Source organism: Mustelus asterias, unplaced genomic scaffold (assembly GCF_964213995.1).
Source record: "Mustelus asterias unplaced genomic scaffold, sMusAst1.hap1.1 HAP1_SCAFFOLD_35, whole genome shotgun sequence".
Taxonomy (NCBI): Eukaryota; Metazoa; Chordata; class Chondrichthyes; order Carcharhiniformes; family Triakidae; genus Mustelus; species Mustelus asterias.
In genome coordinates, this window is record NW_027590117.1 from 2,992,891 (window position 1) to 2,999,807 (window position 6,917).

Genomic DNA, 6,917 nt, shown 5'->3' on the forward strand with positions numbered 1-6,917 from the left:
CAGTGATGCGCACCTCTCGAAATGAATAAATAAAAACTCGCAACTACAACCGGAGACGGACAGATACAGAACAAATCTCACTCACATGCATGTATTGGATACAATATGAATTCCCCAATCACATTCGCTAACAGAGGGTAAAAGACAGTCGAAATTGGGCGATCATTATCCAGTTGCAGTTTAACCAGAGTTTTATACAAGAACAGAGAAGATCTTAACACAACATGCAACATTTTAACCCAATATGGAACATCATGAGACCAGATAAGTAACTTTTGCTGAACAGAAAACATCTTCACGGAGAGCATTTTGACACAACAGGGAACACGTTTACAGGGCATATATTAACAGAATATTAAAGAAATATTGACACCAGATGGATCAAATTGACACAGCCGGAAACACGTTTATAGCATCAGGGAGACATTTTACACAGCAGCAGAAAACACCTCTCAACAACATAGAGCACAGTTGCACAGCAGGAAATATTTTTACAAACATGTATTTGCAACAGAAAATTCCTTTAAAAATCAATGATCGATTCTGCAATTCCTTGTCTTGCCGTTTTCCCAGCACCTTTGTCTGTCGTTACATGTGTCCGAGCAGTCTCTTGCTGCTATTGCGTGTTTTTCTCTGTCTATTGTATTCTCGGTGTGATGCAGTGATGCCTCCTCACACTGGTGTTCCTGTTAAACGATGTAGGAGTGAAAGTCTGTCTTGTTACAGAGACAACTTTTGCCGGAGCAGAGTGGCGCAGCGGAAGCGTGCTGGGCCCATAACCCAGAGGTCGATGGATCGAAACCATCCTCTGCTATTCATGTTCATAGTGATGGTGCGCCAACTGCATAGCACTTGTGACTTTCACGTGGAGAAAACAGGTATTCAGCTTCTCTTTCCCGCAAAAAAACCTCGATCTGTCGTTAGTCACTTTTATATGCAATCAGAGTTTTACACAAGAAGAGGGAACATCTTAACACAACACGCAACGATTTACTAACAAAAACACCTTCACGGAGAATCTTCTCACACAACAGGGAGAACGTTTACAAGAGAAGGGGACATACTAACAGAACAGAAGAAACAAATATTTACAGAGCCGGAAACACAACAACAGGGAAGCATTTTACACAACAGCAGAAAAAAAACTCTCAAGAACATTTGAGACAGTTACCTGGGTAAGATTGGTCTGGAGGGATATTGGCCAAACGCGGGTAATTGGGAATAGCTCTGAGGTAAAAAAAAACTGGGCGGCATGGACACTTTGGGCCGAAGGGCCTGTTTCCATGCTGTAACCCTCTACATCATAGAGGACACCAGGAAATATATTTATAAACAGTGAAACACTTTGCACAACCAACAGTGAACATCTTTGAACAGCAGAGAGGACAGCTACACAGCAGGAAATGTTTTTACAAACATATATTTGCAACAGAAAATTAATTTAAAACATCAGTGATCAATTCCGTGTCTTGCCGGTTTCCGCCACCTTTGTCTGTCGTTACACGTGTCCAAACAGTCTCTTTTGCTGCTTCTGTGCGTGTCTTTCTCTGTCCATTGCATTCTTGGTGTTCTGCAGTGGAATTGTGTGGGCAGACGGAACCTCCCTGACAATCGTGCTGGTGTTAAACAAGAATGTGGAAGTGAATACCTGAATGACTACATTGATAGGCAGCAGGGGAGAGCTAGCTTTGCCAGAGCAAAGTGGCGCAGCGGAAGCGTGCTGGACTGATAATTCAGAGGTTACTGCATCGAGGCTATCCTCTGCTACTTTCTGTAAGCGATGATAACAAAACCAATTGACAGTAATTCTGCAACTCTGACGTGGAATGTGCAGGCATTTACATTGGCTTCTGTTTTCACCCTCAAACTGCAGCAAATCACATTGATCCGCACACAAGCGGTAGATACTGTGAACATGCACCAGGATATATCAGTGACTGAGGTAATGGTGGACAGGGCACAATTTCAGAATTTGTGGATGATCTGAAAGTTGGAACCATTGTGACCTATGAGGAGGATAGTGTAAAACTTCAAAAAGGACATCGACAAGTTGACAGAATGAGTGGACAAGTTGCAGATGAAATTCAAAGCTGAGAATTATGAAGTGATTCATTCTGATAGGAAGATGATAGAGAGACAATGAAAAGTAAAAGGAAAACAGTTCCAAATTTTCGAATCCATTTCATTCGTGAGGTTTCTCAATCCTATAACTCTAAATGTGGTGCAACAGTACAACTCTAAAATAAAAGCAAATTACTACGGATGCTGTAATCTCAAACCAAACGAGAAAATGCTGGAAAATCTCTGCAGGTCTGGCAGCATTTCTAAGGAATACAATGAGCTCATCTCTCGAGTCCAGATGATCCTTTGACAAAGGGTCATCTGGACTGGTTTACTGCTAACTGATAACATCCTTAAAGTCAATAATAATCCATTCAAAATATCAGCAAATGTGTTTTACAATCATAATCAGTCGTTTGAGTCAATTACTGCATCTCATATTTGTAAATTGCTTCTTGTTAGTTCATTAACATATTTAACAATTCATTTAACTGAATGCTGGTAGTTTTATCAATGCCTTAATGTCGACTGCTTTGAAAATCTTACCACCCCATGAGGGATTCCACTTACAGGTATTAAATATCATGAGACGTCTGGACAGAGTGGATAGGGACAAACTGTTCCCACTCGTGGGATGATGAAGAATGAGAGAGAACAGATTCAGCATCATTAGCAAAGGAAGGAATAGGAATACGAGGAAAACATTTTTCACACAGCGAGTGCTTAATGTGTGGAATGCACTGCCAGAGAGTGTGGTGGAGGCAGATTCGATTGAAGAGTTCAAAAGGAATCAGACTGTTACCTGAAAAGGAAGAATGTGCAGGGTTACAGGGAGAAGGTGGAGATGTTCATTTTCTATCACATAATTTCTCATTCATCACTCATCACTGAATCGAATTTGAATTGTTCTCTTGTCGTTTCTAAACAAGGAGAAGTGCAGCAATGATTATATGGCAACAGAGCTGGGGGAGTCATAAGTCTAATGGGAGAGTGAAAAAAAGAACAAATATGTGCCTAAAAGGTGAGAATGGCAGGGAGACGAAATCTGAATTAAAAACAGAAAATGCTCGAAACCTCAGCAGGTTTGGCAGCATCTACGGAGAGAGAAACAGAGTGAATACTTCGAGTCTGTATGACTCTTCTTCAGAGTTGAAGAGAGGCTGAAATGTGACAGATTTTAAAATGTTGAAGGGCATTCGGAGCACAATCGGGATTATTCATTAAAGCTGTTAGAAAAGCAAATGGCATGTTTGTTTTTATTGCAAGTGGATTGGAGTAGATGAAGAAAGGTGTATTGCTGCAATTGTCCAGGATTTTATTGAGACCACATCTGCAATACTGTGTACAGCTATGGTCTCCACATTTGAGAAGGGATAGACTTGTATTGCAGGCGGTACAGAGAAGGTTCACTAGATTGTCCCCCGGAAGGAAGAGGTTGTTCAGTGAGGAGAGGCTGAGTGAATTAAGTTGACAGACCCTGGAGCTCAAAACAATGTGTAAATGCTGAGGCAATGCTTCCATTCCTGTCCTCTGGGCAGACGAGCGGCAGATAAAGTAAATGTAAAGTAAAGTAAACTTTAAATAGAGTTTAGATATTAGTCATAAGTCAGGATTTTGACTAATAAATACTGCAATGAAGTTACAGTGAAATTCCCCCAGTCTCCATATTCCAGCATCTGTTCGCGTCAATGCACCTAATTAGATGAAGTTCAATGCAGAGAAGTGTGAGTTGATTCATTTTGAGAGTGGAGAAATAAAGGGAGAAACTCTTAAGGAAATGTAGGAACAACGGGATCTCAGTTTCTAAGTACAAAAGTAATTGAAGTTGGCTGGGCATGTTGAGAGAGCAGGTAATAAAGCAAATGGCATCCTACCTTTTATTGGAGGATTGAATACATGAATAAGAAGGTCAAGTTGAGCTTTAAAATACACTAGACAGGCCTCACCTGGAGCACTGAGTCCAGTGCTGAGCACCACAATTGAAGAAGGTTGTGAAGACATTGGAGAGAGTGCAAAGGAGATTCAAATGAATGATTCTATTGATAAAGATCTGTAGCTATGAAGGTAGATTTGAGAAGTCGGGTATTTTTCATGAGGCAAAGAAGTATGAGAAGACCTGTAGGGGGACAGGTAGCATTGAGGAAGCAAGGGGGAGGTCGGGGTGGGGGGACTGCAGAAGGACTTGGACAGGCTAGGAGAGTGAGCAGAGAAGTGGCAGATGGAATACAATGTGGAAAACTGTGAGGTTATGCACTTTGGAATGAGGAATGGAAGCATAGACTATTTTCTAAATGGGGAAATGCTTATGAAATCAGGAACACAAAGGGACTTGGGAGTCCGAGTTCAAGATTCTCCTGATGTTAATGTGCATGTGCAGTCGGCATTTAGGAGGGCAAATGTAATGTCGAGAGGGCAAGAATACAAGAGCAGGGATGTACTTCAGAGGCTGGCAAAAGCTCTGGTCAGACCCCATTTGGAGTATTGTGAGCAGTTTGGGGCCCGTATCTAAGGAAGGATGTGCTGGCCTTGGAAAGTGGAGGCTCACAAGAATGACCCCCGGAATGAAGAGTATGAGGAACGGTTGAGGACTCTTGGGTCTGTACTCATTGGAGTTTAGAAGGAAGAGGGGGGATCTTATTGAAACTTACAGGATACTGCGAGGTCTGGATAGAGTGGACATGGAGAGGATGTTTCCACGAGTAGGAAAAACTAGAACCAGAGGACACAACCTCAGGCTAAAGGGACGATCCTTTAAAACAGAAATTAGGAGGAATTTCTTCAGCGAGAAAGTGGAGAATCTGTGGAACTCTTTGCCGCCGAAGGATTTGGGAGCGAGGTGGTTGAGTGTTTTTTAAGACATAGGTAGATAGGTTCTTGATTAATAAGGGGATCAGGGGTCATGGGGAAAAGACAGGAGAATGGGAATGAGAAAAATATATGATTGAATGGTGCAGCAGGTTCGATGGGCAGAGTGGCCTAATTCTGCTCCTCTGTCTTATAATCTTTTATAAGAGAAAGAAGAGTGGCACAGTAGTTAGCACTGCTGCCGCACACTGACAGGGATCCAGTTTAATTCAGGCCTTGGGTGACTGTTCATAATTTCCACATTTTCTCTGTGTCCACATGGTTTTCCTCCGGGTGCTCTTGCAACCACCCCCCCTCCCGCCACACACACACTCCATTGATAGGGTAAGTGGGTTTACCGTGCTAAATTTCCCCTTATGTTCCTAGTATATTGAGATTAGGAAGGTTAACAAGGTAAATATGTGAGGTTGCGTGAATAGGTCAGAGAATCAGTGCAGACTCAATGGGACGAATGTCCACCTTCTGCACTTTAGGGATTCTATGATAGAGGTTTTCATGTTCCCGTCAAGTGTTGATCAAGTACCAGGTGCACAATTTCAAAGTAAGTGTCAAAATTGTACGGATTCAATGCCTAATGTACACAACTTTGGACACTATAGGAACATTTAACATGGCCAATCCACCTGACCTGCACATAGTTGAACCACGGGAGTAAACGAGAGCACCCAGGAAACCCACGGGGAGAAGGTGCTGATTTTGCACAGTCACCAAAGGCCAGACCCAAACCCGGGTTTCTGCGGCTGTGAGGAGGGGGAGTGGGATTAGATAGAATGCTGTTTCAATAAGGCAGTGTAGACTTGATGGTCAAATGGGCTGTAGTGCATTGCAAATATTCTGTGGTTTGAGAATCTAAAACATGGTCATATTTAATGGCGGAGCAGGCTTGAGGGGCCATGTGGTCCACTTCTGATCTGACTTATTGTGCTGCTGGGTCCAGAAAGCTGCTAATTGATTTCTCATATCAGAATTTACTCCAAACACCATTAATGCATCAACCCTGTGCTCACTGACAAACACTGACTCGTGGTTAACCAATGCCTCAATTTTAAAATTCTTATCCTTGTTTCCAAATCCCTCCATGTCGTCAGCTGTTCCTCCCTTTCATCGCCTCCAGCCCAGCAATCCTCTGAGATATCTGAGCTGCTCAGATTCTGGCCTAGTGAGCATTCCTGATTTAATTCACACCTCCATCTGACGAAGGAGCAGCACGCTCCGAAAGCTTATGGTATTTGCTACCAAATAAACCTGTTGGACTTTAACCTGGTGTTGTGAGACTTCTTACTGTGCTTACCCCAGTCCAACGCCGGCATCTCCACATCTTGATTCACTCCACCAGTGAGCTCTCTGGGTCTCGGTCTGGAATTGCCTCTTTAAACGCATCTCACTTGCTTTCCTCCTCGTTCATTTATTTCCTCTTTCCTTTCATGCGGGATTCACCTTTTGCACCCTCTGACTTTTGCCCCTTCAACTGCCATCACCGAATTATATTTGCACAACTATAATTCTGTGAGCGGTTTCACTTTAAGGATTCTTTTCGCCTCCAGCTCTCTGATTTCTCATTGGTTTCAGCTTCGGATCGAATTGAATGACGCAATGACGCTGGACTGGGACGGACGCTGATTGGTCAGTGCGTTGCGATTGGCTGGCAGAGATGTCAATAACATTGAGGGGCGTGTTTTGCCATCAGCGCGGTCTGTGATTGGTTATAATTGTGAGCGTCATTGACATGTGTTCTCTCAGTTCAAGCGGATGGAGCTCACGAATTGGATAAAGTAGCTGTCACTCAGTAGGCGCAGAGCGGCCATTGGATAACCGCGATGCGTCAATTTCCGAATGGTTTTCCCAGCTGCCGGTCACAGGCCGTTGGCGGGGATTTACCCCGGGCCCATCAGACACCGCGCGGAACGGCAGCAAATGTCCGGCAGGTGGCTTCAGTCCCCGGGCCCGGATCCTGAGCCCGCGGCGGGGCTCCGGGTGGATGAAGGGTTTCG

The 6,917-nt window shown here is 43.6% G+C and overlaps 1 non-coding gene across 1 annotated transcript; it reads left to right on the top strand.

Moving 5' to 3' along the window:
* Window positions 1–742: 742 nt before the first annotated feature.
* On the top strand, window positions 743–814 carry trnam-cau (transfer RNA methionine (anticodon CAU)). Its single transcript has one exon. It is a non-coding gene; the product is annotated as a tRNA-Met (tRNA).
* Window positions 815–6,917: the final 6,103 nt, after the last annotated feature.